The sequence below is a fragment of the Capra hircus genome, unplaced genomic scaffold (genome assembly GCF_001704415.2).
Source record: "Capra hircus breed San Clemente unplaced genomic scaffold, ASM170441v1, whole genome shotgun sequence".
NCBI lineage: Eukaryota > Metazoa > Chordata > Mammalia > Artiodactyla > Bovidae > Capra > Capra hircus.
The window spans coordinates 34495-52414 of NW_017189533.1; the positions used below are offsets into that span (position 1 = coordinate 34495).

At 44.6% G+C, this 17920-nt stretch overlaps 1 pseudogene; it reads left to right on the top strand.

Annotated features, from left to right (window-relative positions):
• Nucleotides 1–13177: 13177 nt before the first annotated feature.
• Nucleotides 13178–14860, top strand: LOC108634512 (annotated as a pseudogene).
• Nucleotides 14861–17920: the final 3060 nt, after the last annotated feature.

Here is a 17920-nt window from a genome sequence, read left to right on the forward strand (position 1 = left end):
TGAATGTTTTGCTCCATTTACTGAATGGTAATAACGTTTGTAGAAGAGATACAGATTGAAAGATATGTCTTTTTATTAAGTGACAAAACAGCATCCATTGCATGAGTTATTGGTTGAAGTTTAGAGACAGACTGTGTGGGGCTAACCTCCTTATTCCTGTTTTCAGCCCTTGAGTAATAATAAGAAGCTTTCTCTGAAGAAAGTGGGGCCAGGTGTCAGGCTCCTAAGTATCTACTGGTCAGCAGGGCTACGATTAAATGCAGCAACTGGTAGATATGGACTGGGGCAAGAGGTCACCTTGTCCCTTTATTTTTGCTGCCTGGATAAATGCTTGTCCTGGTGCCAGTGGGGCCAAAGCTGTGTCTTTGTGGCCAGAGGATGTCTCTGACCTGCCTTGGGTTCCCCTAGGTTGGAGAGACAGCAGGGTCTCCCGGGTCCTTGGCAAGAGAAGAACACACCCACACTTGCTCTCTAATATCCCCCCAAGGACTCATTCCAGATTAGGTTCTTCAGAATGGGTGTCCAGGACCCACCCCAACTGCTGGGCCTGGCTGACCAGACCCTGTTATGGAACGAGGCCTTGGCCATCATGGCACTGGAGGAGCTGCCCCTAGAGCTCTTCCCGCCACTCTTTATGGTGGCCTTTGCTGGGAGACACACCCAGGCCCTGAATGTGGTGGAGCAGTCCAGGCCCTTCCTCTGCCTCCACCTGGGGACCCTGATGAAGGAACACCAGCCTCATCTGGAGACCTTCCAGGCTCCACTCGATGACCTGGACATCCTGCTTGCTCAGGGGGTCCCCAGGTAAGGTCAACTTGGCAGACTAGAGGGGCCTGGGGGTGTGAGCAAGATGCAGCCAGGGTAGGAGGATGAGGGGTTCACTTGGACAGGTGTCCAGGTGTACAGGACTGGTTGAGGGGCAGAAGGGACAAAAGGCATGTGCTCCCCACCAATGTCCCTTAAGGTAGGGACCAAGGGGGTTCCTGAAGCCGGGGGAGCTGTGGTATATGGAGTGCAGAGCCCTCACGGGGTCCTGGTGCCAGTCGGCCTCTGCACAGCTCAGCGTGTCCCCCGTGGCCCTGCAGGTGGTGGAAGCTGCAGCTGCTGAACTTGCACCAGAAAGTCCAACAGGACATCTGCACCATGTGATCCAGCAACACGGACAGTGTTTGCTCACTGCTGGATCCCGAGCCAGACCAGTCCATGCAGAAGAGGTGCAGGGTGGAGGCGCAGGTGGGCTAAAGCTGGCATGGGCCCCTGTGTAGGTGCTGCTCGACCTGTGCCTCAAGGAGGACACCCGGAGCCAGACCCTCAGCTACCTGCTGAAGAAGGCCAAACAGGAGGAGCCTGCTGCACCTGAGCTGCCAGAAGCTGAGAATCTCCACCATGCCCATGCAGAATTTCAGGAGGATCCTGAAGGTGGTGCAGCTGGACTGTGTTGAGGTCTTGGAGGCGAATTGCACCTGGAATTTGGCCACTTTGGACAGGTTTGTGCTGCACCTGGGCCGAATGGGCACCCTACTCTGGCTGCTGCTCTGGCGCATCCATGTATTGCCACACACAGCTCCCAAACAGGAGGAGCACTGCATCACCCAGCTCACAGCCCAGTTCCTGAACCTGCCCCACCTGTAGGAGCTCTACCTGAACTCCATCTCCTTCCTCGATAGCCGCCTGCACCAGGTGCTCAGGAAAGACATGGCACCAGCTCTGTAGACCAGAATGGGCCTCTCTTTTTCGTTACCATCAGAACATGTACTCTGTGTCTGCTGTGGACATTGCCAGGGTGCCTCGGCCACTCGGAAGTCCTCACGATGCTGCCGCTCTGTCCTCGGGCATCTTGTCAGGTTACCTTCCTGGTTAGGGTCAGAAGTGTGGCCTAGGTTAATGCTGTCAAAGAAGACTTCTTTCTGGGAGTCTGCATAGTGGTGGTCAGGTGTGATGCCCTTGGGAATTCTTTCCGAGAGAGTGATGTCTTAGCTGAGGTGATGACAAATAATTAAGCAAGGAACATTGGTCCATCAGGTGTGAAGTTTGAAGTCCGGAGCTCTGTTTCTCCCTCCCACCTGCCACATTTGTCCTGAGCTCTTTTAGGCTCCAGGTGAGCTGTGGGAAATAGGTGATTCTTGAGATAATAAGGAGGGACTATGAGGGGAAATTGCAGCTCCTAAGCTGTCCAGTGAAGCTAAAAAGTTAAATAAGCATCATTGTTGAAGTGGCTCCAATCTCTCTAAGTCCAAATTACAATTATTGTTTTCCTCTAAGCCTTCGAATAAATAGGAAATTCTCAATAAGAGCTTATTGCTTTTCCTTGAACACAGTGATAAAAGCTGAAGGATGCAGCCTAGTCTGTCTGTATGAATGCATTGCATTGATTCCCTTTTTGGCAGCTGAACTAAGTGTCCAGGAGTGAGCATCACTAGAGGAAACCATTTTCCAAGGGACCCAAACTGATAACCCCACCCAGGCCTTGGATTGGAGCATTTTCTTCAGTGGATTCAGCAGATGCAAATCCTCCATCTCGTACCCTGGGCAGCACCAAAATGGGTTCACTGTGCAAAATCAGCCCCAGAGTCCTGTGACATTCACCCGCAGTCCATCTGGAGCCTCTGAGACCCACCCGTTTTCCCACTGCTCAGCCGTATCTGACTCTTTGGGACTCCATGGACTGTAGGCTGCCAGGCTTCTCTGCCTATGGAATTCTACAGCTGAGAATACTACAGTGGGTAACAGATCTCTTTTCCAGGAGACTTTCCCAACCCAGGGATTGAACTTGGGTCTCCTGCATTGCATGCACATCTGAGCAGCCAGGCAAGCCTCCAGTTTCTAAGAGACAACCCAACATTCCTGAATCCATTGTCTAAATGTGCTTTTATGTCACTCATATCCCACAGGTTTTATTTTTTTTACATTATTAAAAATTTTCACACACAAATATTTATTCAAAGGCTGATGGAAATCTATTCCTAATAATCAAAAAATGTCACTACAGAGTTCAGTATTTCACTGTTGAGTGTAACTTGGCATTTTTTTTTTCTCCTTGGTGTGATTCATCTCTAACTTTTTTTCATAAAACCTTAATCCTTAGGTATTTATCTTAAGCCAAATGGTAAAGATAAAATTTCCTCCAAATCCTAGTTCTCTGCCAACCTGGCCATACAAAGGCTTTTAATTAATTCTCTTTTCCCACCAGAGTTCTTTACTGAGAACAGGTCCTCTAAGAGTCAGAGGAGATTTAGCAACTAAACCAAATAACAGCACCCCTTCAGAGTGGTGGGCTCCAACTATACCCCTTTTTGTGACCGAAGGAGCTGCGACCGGCATGGACCACCAAAATTTTGCTATAGTAACGTCCTGGAAATTAGCATTGCCTTGATTTGAGCTTTCCTGGTGGCTCAGGTGGTAAGGAATCCACCTGCAATGCAGGAGGCTCGAGCTTAGTCCCCGAATCAGGAAGATCCCCTGGAGAAGGGAGTGACTACCCACTCCATTATTCTTTCCTGGAGAATTCCATAGAGGAGCCTGTTGGGTTACAGTACATGGAGTCATAAAGAATCAGATAGGACTGACTAACACTTTCACGTCACCTTTAATAGTATAGATAAGCAGGTGATGCAAGTCGTCCTTGATTGAGTTCCTTAATGTGTCATGATCCCATATGTTTTGGTCCCTCTCTGTCCCACCCTTGCATTTAAGCTACAAAACCATCCCTTTATGATTTCTTACTCAGGGAATTAGAACTGAGAGCAGAAGCAGCAAGAAGCCAGACACTCTGCACTGATTAGGTGAGGATGAAGGAGGAGAGTGATATAGCTGGCTTAAAACTATGTACTGAAAACACTAAGATCATGGGATCTAGCCCCAGTACTCCATGGTAAATAGAAGGAAAAAGGTGGAAGTACTGACAGATTTCCTCTTCTTGGGCTGTACAACCAATGAAATGGTGATTGCAACCATGAAATCAAAAGACAGTTGCTTCTTGTCAGGAAAGCTATGGCAAACCTAGAAAGTGTGTTGAAAGCAGAGACGTTACTCTGCCAACAAAGGTCTGTGTAGTCGAGGCTATGGTCTTCCAAGTGGTCATGTATGGTTGTGAGAGCTGGACCACAAAGAAGGCAGAGCATCAAATAATTTTTGCCTTCGAGTTGTGGTGCTGGTGAACACTCCTGAAAGTCCTTTGGACAGCAAGGAGTTCAAACCAGTCAATCTTAAGGGAGATCAACCCTGAATACTTGTTAGAAGGATTGATGCTGAAGCTGAAGGTCCACTATATTGGTCATGTGTTAAAAGCAGCTGATTCACTGGGAAAGTCCCTGATGCTGGGCAAGGTTGAGGGCAGAAGGAGAAGAGGGCAACAGAGAATAAGATGGCTGGATGGCATCACCAATTCAATAGACATGAACTTGAGCTAATTTCAGGAAATGGGGAGGGACAGGGAGGTCTGGCGTGCTGAAGTCCATGGGGTTGCAGATACAACTGGGCAAATGAACAACAACAATTTCTTGAGATAAAGCTGTTCCAGGGAGAGTATAAGAGGAAAAGATTTGTGAGAACAATGGAAGGGCCAAGCTTTCCCCTAGAGATGGAGGAAGTGGGTAGAGGCTAGCCACCTGGATTAGTGCTCTCTTGAAAGATGTGCCTTTTGGTCAGCTTGTAGAGTCCACTTCTCACACAGCCCTGATATGTAGGTCAGAAGGCCCTAGCCTGTGTCCCAAGGGCCTGATCTCCTCCTGGGTACCAGGTTCTCAGTTGGTGTGAGATGCTCAGCCCTGTTGGCAGACACTCAGGCTGACTACATGTTACTCCATGGCCATAAGCCCCTGACCACAGCAATGGACCTGAACTGGAGTTGTCCTTAGGGTTGTCCATGGAAGGAAAGGTGGGAACCAGTCATGTCTGTCTTTCTTTTTTTGTTTCTTTTGTTGGCCAGCCAACACAGCTTGCAGGATCTTAGTTCCCCAACTAAGGATAGAATTCACGCCCTCGGCAGTGAAAGTGAAGAGTCCTAACCACCCCAGGACTACCAGAGAGTTCCCAGTAGGTCATTTCCTGAGCCTGATAGATGCCCCAGAAGCCTGATGTTGGCTGCTGAGAGCCAGGCTTCTATGGACCAGGCTTTGATGAAGTCACCAGACATTCCTTTCTCTCTGACCTCTGGGAGACCTGTGACCGTAGCCCGCATCATAGAAACTTCTGGAGGTAGAGAGAACTGAAGGATGACATACCCCCTCTCCACTCATGTTCCTTTCCTGGCTACCCAATGCCTTTGAATAAATTCATCTGCCCTCAATCCATCTACAGAAGGCATGCTGTCCTCCTTCCCAGAAACCTTCCCTGAAGAAAAGGTTGAAATCATGTCCTCTGCTTCTTCCTAACCTAACATGTGGAGGCTTTTCTGTACACTTGGTGACAAGCTTCTGTAGATAGCTATGGGGTTTCTTCATTTTTTTTTTTTTTAACACATGCTCTCCTTCACATCCAGGATGGTTTGAGCACAGGCCTTACTCTGTTCTTAAGGTTCTGTCCCTCAGAGTCCAGGAGAGAAGTAAAAAACAAACAACAAAACAAAACAAAACAACAAAAAAGGCCAGGGGTGGTGTGCAGAGAGTTGGGTGGGGACATTTAGCAGTAGTGGTCTGCAAGACGGGGTCCACAGGAGCAGGCTGCGTCCTGGAAAATCTGGGTGGGTGGTCATTTATTGATGTTTGGGAGTCGGCTGGAAGCCAAATCATCACCTGCATATCCCCTACTGTCCTTGAGGTGAGCCCTCTCTAGGGACTCCTGATCTAAAGAACACATTAATGTACTAAAGTGGCCACCAGAAATACATGAGACTTAAAATTACAGGAAATTGTTTTCTCCCAGTTCTGGATGCTAGAAATCCAGGATCAAGGTGTTGACAGTGTGGTGTCTCTGGAGATCTCTTTCCTTGATGAGCAGGCACCCGCATTCTTGTGTCCTCCTGTCCCTTTATGTCCATGCATCCTTGAGGTCTTTCGCATCCTGATTTCCCATTTATTTTCTGGCCATGCTGCTTTTCTTCTGGGTCTTAGTTTCCAGACCAGGGATTGAACTTGGGCCCTTGGCAGTAAAAGTTCTGAGCCCTAACCACTGACCTTCCAGGGAATTTCCCTCTTTCTTTTTATATAGAGAACCATCAGATTGGACTAGGGCCCAACCTAGTGACCTCGTTTTAACTTAATCACCTCATTAAAGGTAGAATCTACAAATAGGGTTACATTCCGAAGTGTTTGGGGTTAGAAATTCTACAGATTTTTTTTTAATAAATTAATTTATTTTACCTCACCAGGTGTTAGTTGTGGTATGTGGGGTCTTCCGTCTTCCTGGCAGCACATGGGATCTAGTTCCCTGACCACGGACAGAAGCCCAGCCCCCTGCACTGGGAGTGGAGAGTTTTAGCCACTGGACCTTTGGGAAAGTCCCCCCAACATACAGATTTTTCAGGACACAATGAAGCCCCAAACAGTGTTGATGGTAGGGTGATTTGCCTGGTTACACATTTACATCCTACCAGCTCCTTAGAAATGTCTGATACCTTTAATAACGTTGACTCCCTGGTCCCATTCCTGGAGATACTGAGTCTTTGGGTATGGAGTAAGATCGGCAGGATCAATCAAAACATCAGTACTTTTCAAAAGCTCTCTAGTACTCACTGTTTAATATGGACACCTTAAGCAGCCTGGGCAACACCTGGAGCTTGTGAGAAACTCAGACTCTCAGGCTCCACCCACGACTGTTGGATGAGAATGTGTTTTTGCACAAGACACATAGGCAATTCCTTAGCTCCTGACAGTTAAGAAGCACAGCCCAAGAGATTTGAAAGTGTGGCCCAAACTGAGATGTTTGCATCCAGATCTCTGAGCTTTGCTTATACCCTAACTTCCTTCAATACGAAGGACATCCAGAAGCCCAAAAAGAGGGTGTGGAGCTCCTAGAATCTCTGAATGATGGTGGGGAGGATGAAGCTCCCAGCTCAAGCTACAACATCTCTTTGGTTTATTGAATTACCAAAAACCTGCTCCTTCCAAGGCAGGTGCTCAGTGTGTCACATGAAGAAGAAAATGAATTCCTGACCCTCAACACTTAGGGTCTCCTGAAAGAGTAGATTCTTGTGTATTTTAAGCATATTCTTATTGTTGCTTGGGCTCCCATTGTGCCTCAGCTGGTAAAGAATCTGACTGCAATATGGGAGACCTGGGTTTGATCCCTGGGTTGGGAAGATCCCCTGGAGACAGGAAAGGCTACCCACACCAGTATTCTAGCCTGGAGGATTCCATGCGCTGTATATCATCCACGCAGTCACAAAGGGTTGGACACAACTGAGCACCTCTCACTTTCACTGTTGCGATTAAGTTGCTAAGTTGTGTGTCTGAGTCTTTTGTGACCCCATAGACTGTAGCCTGCCAGGCTTCTCTGTCCATGGGATTTCTCAGGCAAGAATACTGGCGTGGTTGCCATTTCTTCCTCCAGGAGATCTTTCTGACCCAGAGACTGTACCCAGGTCTCCTGCATTAGCAGGTGGATTCATTACTGCTGAGCCACCAGAGATCAATCTTTCCCAAAGTATTGGATGACCTTACACCCTGGGATTCACTTCACTTCAGAATCAAGTGAGGCAAACACTGAGCTTTCAGATTCCCAGGCCCTCTCCTAGGGCAGTTTTAATTTCTTAGGCGTGATATGCAGCCCTGGAATTTCTATGTTTAATAATGTCCCAGGTGATTTTGAGATTTGAGCAGTCTTTAGAAGCATATGAAAGTGAAAGTATTAGTCATCCAGTTGTGTTTGACTCTTTGCAAACCCATGAACAGTACCAAACTAGGCTCCTCTGTTCATGGAATTCTCCAGGCACGCATAACTGGAGTGGATAACCATTCCCTTCTCCAGGAGATCTTCCTGACAGAGGGATTAAACCCTGGTCTCCTGTACTGCAGGCAGATTTTTTACTCTGAGCCATCAGGGAAACCTAGAAGCATACATACGTAGTCAAAATATTTCTTGCTTTTCCCTAAATTTTGCAAACATTTTAAAATTGACATCCAAAATGTTTTTGTTGTAAGTGTAAACACTGCAAAGGATGTACCTTTTGGCATACAATAAAAATAAACCCTTTAAGTAAATCAGACTAGGAATTCCCTGGCAAGCCAGCAGTTAGTGTTCAGGGCTTTCACTCTGGTGACCTGGGTTCAGCCCCTGGTCAGGAAACTAAGCTCCTGCAGGAAGTCTCATGATGTGTCCATAAATAAATAAAACTGTTAATATCATGCTTTCAAATATATCCAGAAGAATGTAAAGAGCATAGAGTTTTTTAAAATATTCAGTTTTATTCACTTATTTGGCTTCTTCAGGCTTTAGTCGTGGAATGCAGGATCCTTCGTCCATTCTACTGCCCTCTGGCATGTGGGATCTTACCGACCACGTATTAAACCCACATTCCCTGCATTGAAAGGCAGATTCTCAACCACTGGACTGCCAGAAAGTCCCTAGCCTTGGGTTCTGATAGTCACCAACACTGGAGAAAGATATGGCAACCCTTCCAGCATTTTTCCCTGGTGAATTCAATGTGTAGAGGAGCCTGGCTGGCTACAGTCCATGCGGTAGCAAAAAGTCAGACACAACTGAGCTACTAGGCACAGCACCGACCATCATGCTTCTTAAAAGAGTATAAAACGAGCTCTGTCTAATGGTCAGTTTTTATTTTTTTTTCCCCTGCTTCATTGAGATGTAATGGACATATATTCTGTAAATTTAAGGGGAACACATGTTGATTTGATAATAATGGTATTTTTTATGTTATATCTGATTACAGCATTTGATATCATGTTCAACAGTGAACATCGCTTTTGTTCTAATTCAGTGACTCTATTACCTTATAATGAATGGAAATACACATATTTCTTCTCTGAAACCCTCTCTACCCAAACGCATCTTTGTGCACAGGGCTGTAAAGATAGTGGGAGGAAAAGCTTGAGATATAATCTAGGTACTGCAAAGGAGGACAGAGAAGAGAGAGGGCTTGGGGGGAAGGGAGAAGGAGAGGGTTGAGAGGTGTGACCAGACATCCCTGACGAGGTTTAAGAAAACATGAGCCCCTGCCTAGAAAAAGCTCCTGGAGTTCAGCATGTAGATACACAGTGAGGGTCCTGGGAATCCAGCGGGTGCTGAGTCTTCAAGTGCAGATCACTTGGGAGAAAGCTTGTTTCCTGCCCTCCTCACCCTGCCTCCACCCCAGTCCACCCCCTTGCCCTCAGAAGAGGACAGGGGTTCTCTGTTTGCAGCTGAAGAATTGTTTGCCATTGGAAGAGAACTCCTGACTTTTTGGGTTCCTGACGTTAGCATATGCCCTGTTGGAATAGCTGTGTGGACCACCTTCCCTTGCCCTCAACTGTTAAACCTCAAATAACTAAAGATTCAGATAAACTGGAGATAAGGTGGTGGGCCTCTGGATGCCAGAGATGCAACTGGGGACTCTCACCACACTGAGACCGGGAAAATAGCCCATGGGAGGGGCAGTGAAGTTCCACCCACATTCTTTCCTCTCTCTAACATTATGCTGGAAATGTTTCTATTTGAAAGATCCTAAACTGGTTCAGAAACCTGATTGGAGCCCGGTTTGGGTAATATGGATTGGACTAGAATGGGCTTTAAAAAGCTTGGAATCTCCTGATGCAGCCTCAGTGAGAAAAGGCTTTTGGACAGCCAGGGATGAGTTCCAGGGACACTGGACACAGGAAGCGGTGCTGCTATTCCCTGAGAAATCTTTCTGGGACGTGGAGACAAAGGCACTCCAGCTTCAGCCTTCACTTGGTCTCAAAGTAGGAAGTGTTTAACTGCACCGAGTCAGCTGGACTTCAGGAGCTGGTGAGCCATGGGGTGTGGAATGCTTCCTTTTGTTCTCTGCAGCCATGAGTCTGCAATATTTCCCTGTAAAGGGATAGAGAGTAACCAGGCCTTAAGGGCCATGAGGTCTCTCCCATTAGCAGGGTGAAATAGCCTCAGGCAGCTACAAATGATCATTGCTGTGTCCAAATAAAACTTTACTTGTGACAGTGAAAATTAGATATCATATAATTTTCACATATCACAAAAATTTCCTTTGTTTCTCCCCAAATTTAAAAAAAAATGTAAAAATATTAAAAGTTTTTTAAAAGTTAAAAAAAAAAAAACTAGAACATAAAAATCACTCTGTTGGCTGGCTGGGAAAAAAATAAAATAAAATGGAAAGCAAGCCAATTTGTCAATCCCTGTCTAAACCATTTGCCTATATAATGCAGCTAGCATCCCAATTGTGACTTGTGACATGAATTTAGTAGGCTGGATTCTGCTTATGAAAAATAGAAATTTTCATTAAATCTAATATGACATCAGCTGTAAGATACATTATTCCATTTACTTTTGGCCACACCCATTGGCATACGGGATCACAGGTCCCTGACCAGGGATTGAAACTGTGCTCCTGGTATGGAAGTGAGGAGTCTTAAATACTGGATTACCAGGGAAGTCCCACAGCATTATTTTTCATACCAATATCAAATATATGTTTATACACATATGTATGCATGTTTGTTCAGTTGCTTCAGTCTTGCTTGACTCTTTACAATACTGTGGACTATAGCCCACCATTCTTCTCTGTCCATACAATTCTTCAGGCAGGAATACTGCAGTGGGTTGCATGCCCTCCTCCAGGGGGTCTTCCTGACCCAGAGATGGAACCTGCATCTCTTAGATCTTCTGCATTGGCAGGAGGGACCTTTACCACCAGGGCCATCATTTACACACAACCAAATAAACTATGATATGCTACTGATGAAATGTGATCTGGTATCATAAATGGTCAAATGTAAACTTTAGAATGTCCCTTAATGTCTATGAAATGTGTTAATGGCTTGGAAGGTATCAAAAAATGTATTATATGGAGAGAAATTGTGTTACAAACCTTTTATTTCAATGAGCACCACCACCCCTGTCAGCATCCAGCTACATACTGGCTGACTTTCTCTCTTGCATGATAGTTTTAATTCATTCAGATTTGGAAGTCATTAAATGCTTGGAGAAATTGCTTCTCAGCCTTTTGGCTAAGATCAAGTGTAAGTACCTGGGGAGCCAGAAATGACTGGGTTGAGCCTCTGGTACAGATACATGATTGTTTAATAACAGTTACTTTTTATTTATGCAGCAGACATGTTGCACTGACAGACACTACATGTTATTCTAGAAACCAAAATACAGCAGCCCAATAGCTCTGGAGGTGAATACGGCATGTGAATTGGGGGAGGCTGTGCTTTATGGTCAGGAAAGCCTGAGAAACTGTGGACTGAGGCAGGTCAGGAGTTGGGTGCTGGTACTTGAGACAGCATCCAAGGCAGGGGGAGCAGTAGAAGTCGTGAGAAGTTGCCATCCTCCCTCCTTCTTACCCTTGGGAGATTGTGTCTGGGAACCCTGCACCTGGAGATACCAAAATCCATGGGTGCTCAAGTCCATATATAAAATGGTGCAGTCTTTGCATATAAATCAAGGGGATACTCCCACATGCTTTAAATCATCTCCACATTCCTTATAATACCTGATACAATGTTGATGCTGTGTAAATAGTTTCAAGTACAGTGTAAATGCTCTCTCTCTTGAGAGAGAGAGAGTTGCCAGCATGAGGCAGGTTCAAGCCTTGCTATTAGAACTGGCTGGAATTTTTTTTTTTTTTTAATATTTTTGATCCATGTATAGACTATGGTGCCTTCTGGACTCAGAGAGTGGAGGGAGTGAGAGGCACCCCCAAGGGACAGCTGGGAGCTCTTTTGGACATTTTCTGTCGGTCAGCATTTCTGAGTGAGATTGTAGATCTATAAGCAAAATGGTGCCTACCAGCTCTCCTGCAGAGTTTAACAGGAGCACTGGGGCCACAACCGGGAGACAAGGCAAAAGTGGTGGCTGGAGAAGGAAGTTTAAAACGGCCATGTCACTTAACTGAGTCTGAGATGTTTCCTTATGTCTAAGGGTGTTAATAGTTATCTCAATGTTTCAGCCAATGATTAAATCAGGTACTAATTTTGTCTTTTGAAAGAAATATAATCATCACCACTTAGCGGCAGAGAATAAGTTTCAAGACCCCCAGGGGACATCGGTAACCTCACACTGTATCAAACTCTATATACACAATGGTTCTTCTATACAAACATACCTGTGATGAAGTTTATTTTATGAAAGCACAGTAAGAGATTGGCAACTGCCTAATAATAACAGGAAAGTGAAAGTGAGGTTGCTCAGTCATTTCCAACTCTTTGCAACCCTATGGACTGCAGCTTATTATGCTCCTCTGTCCATGGGATTTCCCAGGCAAGAGTTCTGGACTGGATTGCCATTTCCTTCTTCAGAGGATCTTCCTGACCCAGGGATTGAACCCGGCCCTCCCGATTTGTAGGCAGACACTTTACCATCTGAGCCACCAGGGAAGGTGTAATAATAGCATAGAACAATTATAACAATATACTTTTATAAAACTTTTGTGAGTGTAGTCACTATGTAAAATATATTACTGTACTAATTGAGTGATTTTTTTTCACCCTAAGAACTTATTGCACTCTGTGTCCATACCTTTTGCAGTTTGAAGTTTGACAGCAAAACTAACTCAGATTTATTTTCTCTTCTTCACATTCACCACAGATATTAGCAACCTCAGCATACATTTTTTCTTTCTCTTTTTATATCAAATTGAGAACTTCAATCTTTTCACTTAAAGGTAGTACTTAATGGATTTTCTCTGGCATATCTAAATGGACAGCATCACTCCATTTATGGTTTGGGACCATTTTGAGTAAAATTAGAGTGACTTGGTCACAAGTCCTGTGACATCTCAACAGTCATTGTGGTAACCGAGTGACAAACGAGAAGGGATGTGCAGGAGTAAGGAATGATTCACATTCTGGGCAGGAGGAAGCAGGATGGTGTGAGATTCCAATCACACTCCTCAGAATGACCTGCAGATTAAAACGCGTGAGTTATATATTTCTGGAGTTTTCCATTTAATATTCTCGGTGAACAACTGAGGGTTAACTGAAACCACAGAGAGTGACACCTGAGATCAAAGAGGATGACCTTGTCTGGTGATTGCTTCCGGGTGGAAAAATCACTAGCAGGGCCACTTGAAGCCAAAAGTGATTGCAAAATGGCCCATCTCTTTCCGTGTGAGGAAGCACAAGCACCACCACAACCCAAGAAAAAGACTGCTGCATCCAAATCCAGAGATAAGGACAATCAAGATACTGAGGTCATTTTTGTTGGAGTGGAGCACGTCAGTGAGGATGCTGAAACCCTCTTTTTCAGAGTGATTTCAAGTTAAAAGCCAGTCATTTCTAACATTTTGAACAGAGTGACCAGGGACTCATCTTCAAGAAGAACGAAGGGCCACATGAGTCCAGATCCCTCCTGCACGTTGCAACCTGCAAATCTTAGGACCCCAACATCAGAGCCAGCTGCCGTATCATCAGTTTCTCAGTCTGCATGGGGAGGAAGAGGCAGTTCTATTATTTCTGAGCCTTCATCGAAACCTGGTTATAAAACGAGCTCTCCGGAAACTGTCCTTCACAATTCAGAATTGCTCTCTCTGGGGCCCACTGTCTGTCTGGAGCTGTTCTCTCATTAGAAGGCAAGGATGAAAGCCCTCTTAATTCAAAGTGGTGTCCCAGTTCAGATGTAAAATTTAACAGTGGGAATCCCAAAAGATCCAAACTCAGCGATGGAATCCCAGGGGGACCTGCCTCCACCATGGCCCTCCAGGTATCTCTCCTGGAAAAACACGATTATGACCTTGGAAGATTCCCTGACCTCACCGAGCCATGTTCATGGTGGGGCATCATTTTCATGGACTCATGCCAATGACCAGGTATGCTTCAGTCTTATGAATCCAGAAGGAACATGTAGTTTGTAAGGGCTGGAGAAAATGGACTTTTTGACTCTTGCAAGTCAGAATAAGACTGTTGATCCCATGAAAGTAAAACTGGCCACGTTATTTGATGCCTTTTACTATGGCAGCATTCAAGAGACGGCACCAGAACAGAAGACTCACACAGCCTTTAAATGCCTCAGCTGCTTGAGAGTTCTAAAATATGTCAAGTTTATGACCCACCTGAGGAACCATCTGGAGCTTGAGAGGCAGAAGGGTGACAGCTGGGAAATCCACACTACCTGCCATCACTGCCACCGCCAGTTTCCCACCTCGTTCCAGCTGCAGTGTCACACTGAAAGTGTCCATGCTTCCTGGGAGCCCTCCACGGTCTGTAATATCTGTGAATTGTCCTTCAAAACAGATCAGGTTCTCTTACAGCACATGAAGGACAGTCACACACCTGGCAAAATGCCCTATGTGTGCCGTGTTTGCAATTACAGATTGCCAGCCTTTGTCAATGTAGAGGCGTATTTTAGAACATGGCATGGAAACATGAACAATTTGTTTGTCTGTTTTGCCTCAAAATTTTCAAACTGGTGACATCCTTCATAAATCACGCTTGGAGGCACTGGAACAAGAGGGTCTTTCCATGTTCTAAGTGCTGGCTACAGTATTTGAACCTGAAGACAGAAATCCAAACCAAGAATCATCTGTCATTAAAAAAGCCAGAGCAATTACAAGGGTTGCCTCCTGAAATAGAGGTCATGATCCAAAGTTCAGTTCAGCTGGGACTGAGAGAGACAGCATCCATCATTGTGAGGAACACTGACTCCCAAGCACCACCCAGAAAAATTCAAAGAAGATTGTCTACGAACACAAAATATTCCAGACGTGTTGCAGAGAGGGATCTGGCTAAAAAATTATGTTCTAACCACCTCCAGAAATTCAAAAAAGCCCTATTGATGTTCAGCCAGCTGTATATAAAGACCCTGCCTGGCTTTTGTTGTTCAGTTGCTCAGTCGTGTCTGACTCCCTGTGACCCTATGAACTTCAGTATGCCAGGCTTCCCTGTCCATCACCATCTCCTGAAGCTTGCTCAAACTCATTCCATTGGGTTGCTGATGCCATCCAACCATCTCATCCTCTGTCATGCCTTCTGCTCCTGCCTTCAATATTTCCCAGTATCAAGTGTTTTTCCCAATGAGTTGACTCTTCCCATCAGGAGGCCAAAGTTTTTCACAACTTTTCTTCCAAGGAGTGAGCATCTTTTAATTTCACAGCATCAGTAACAATCTACAGTTATTTTGGAGCCCAAGTAAATAAAGTCTGGCTTTACTGTAACTGAGATTGTATTTGTTTCATCTCTCTACTATCAAGTAGCTTTGAAATCTCCATGTTCCTTCCTGGCCACGCTCTGTCCCCCAAAGTAACTACTTCTGTGACCTCTAGCACCAGGGATTCATTTTTCTTTGTTTCAAATTTTAAATAAATAGATTCACACAATAGACTCTCTGCTCCCCTAGTCTTGGTTTCCCTTTAAGTAAGTGAGATGCATTCTTATTGTATGTAGCTGTGGAACATTATTTTTCATTGCTGGGTACAATTCCCTCAGATGAATGGGCATAGTCTTCTATGTCCATTTTACTGTGCCTGAATTTTGTGGCTTTTATTTTGCCTTTTTGTATTAGCTGCTTATGAACCTGTTTGTGTCTTTCACTGTAATTTCTCAAGGATATCTATATATATATATATATATATATATATATATGTCTAGACATGAGATTTTCTGATAATGCATGTGGTAGCGGTTTAGTTGCTAAGTGGTATTTAACTGTTACAACCCTATAGACTCTAGCCAACCAGGCTCCACTGTCCATAGAATTTCCCAGGCAAGAATACAACAATGAGTTGGCATTTTCTTCTCCAGAGGATTTTCCTGAAGCAGGGTTCAAACCAAGGTCTCCTCCATTGCAAGCAGATGTTACTGCCTGAGCCATTCTAATATGCAGGTACAGTCAAATGCTTTTTTCAAACTGATTGAAGCAATGAGTATTTCCACTAACAGTATTGGCATTTCCATTTCTACTGAACACTTGGCATTGCCAGTCTCTTTCATCATATAACTGAGCAGGACCCTGCAGGTCTTTCCCAGTGATAGACCATCCCCTGCCCAACCCCACCAATGTACCTTGTCTCTTATTTGTAGAAAAACTTTAGGTCCTAGACCTTCCATTAGTTTCAAAGAACAAACAATAATTTATTGTTGGGTAGTCATGTTCACTTTTTGCGATCCCATGGACTGCAGAACACCAGGCTTCTCTGTCCTTCACCGTCTCCTGGAGCTTGCTCAAGCTCAAATCCATTTAGTCTGTGATGTCATCCAACCATCTCATTCTCTGTCATCCCCCCTTCCTTCTTTCAAACTTTTCTGGCATTAGGGTGTATTCTAATGAGTCAGCTCTCCCCATAAGGTGGTCAAAGTATCGGAGCTTCACTTTCAGTATCATTCCTTACAGTGACTATTCAGTGATGATTTCCTGTAGGACTGACTGGCTTGATCTCGCTGCCAGTCCCAGAAACTCAAGAATAATCACCAACACCACAGTTCAAAAGCATCAGCTCTTTGGCGCTCAACCATCTTTATGCCCCAACTCTCACATCCATACATGACTAGTGGAAGAACAATAGCCTGGACTACATGGACCTTTGTTGGCAAAGGAATGTCTCTGCTTTTTCTGATGCTTTCTAGATTTGTCACAGCTTTTTTTCCAAGGAGCAAGCATCTTTTAATTTCGTGGCTGCAGTCACCATCTGCAGTGATTTTGGGGCTCAAGAAAATCATGTGTCACTGTTTCCATTGTTTCTTCATCTATTTCCCATTAAGTGATGAGACCTTTGACTGTATGAACCACAACAAACTTTGGAAAATTCTTTAAGAAATGGGAATACCAGACCATCTGACCTGCCTGCTGAGAAATCTGATGCAGGTCAAGAACAACATTTAGAACTGGACATGGAACAAGGGACTGTTTGCAAATAGGGAAAGGAGTACATCAGGATTATATACTGATTACAACAGATTATATACTGAGTACAACAAATTGCAGAATACATCATGAAAAACACTGGGCTGGATGAAGCACAATCTGGAATCAAGATTGCTGGGAGAAATAGCGACAACCTCAGATATGCAGAAGGTGCCACCCTAATGGCAGAAAATGAAGAGCCTCTTGATGGTGAAAGAGGAGATTGAAAAGACTGGCTTAAAACTTCAACATTCAAAAAATGAAGATCACGACATCTGGTCCGATCACTTTATGGAAAACAAATGGTGAAAAATTGAAAATAACAGCTGATTTTATTTTCTTGCACTACAAAATCACTATGGATGGTGAATGTAGCCACAAAATTAAAAGAAGCTAGCTCCTTGGAAGAAAAGCTATGGCAAAAATAGACAGCATTAAAAAAGAAAAAAAAAGAAAAGAAAAACTAAGGCATCACTGTGCTGACCAACATTCTTATAGTCAAAGCTATGGTAGTTCAGAGAGTAAGGAATTCACTTGCAATGTGGGAGACCTGGGTTCGATCATGGGAAGGACATCCCTGTAGTCCAGTGGAAATACTCAGTACTCCCAAATTAGGGCATCCAAGTTCATCCCCTGGTCGGGGTATTAGATCCCACATATACAACTTAAAATACCACATGTGACAATTTAATTTCCTGCTCCCACATGCCACAGTGAAGATTGAAGAGCCCTTGTGCTGGAACTAAAAACAAGTGCAGCCAAGTAAATGAATAAATATTTGAAAGAAAGAAAGAAAAAGATATGAGAATTCCCTGTTGGTGAAGTGGTTAGGACTTGATGTTTTCACTGTCAATGGCCAGGGTTCAACACCTGGTTGTGGAACTAAGATCCCACAGGTTCTGTGGCATGAGCAAGAAAAAACCGAGAAAGATAACTGAGGAGTATAGAACTCCCAAAGTTTGAAAATGAAGCAATATCACTGCAAACAGGCTGAGGA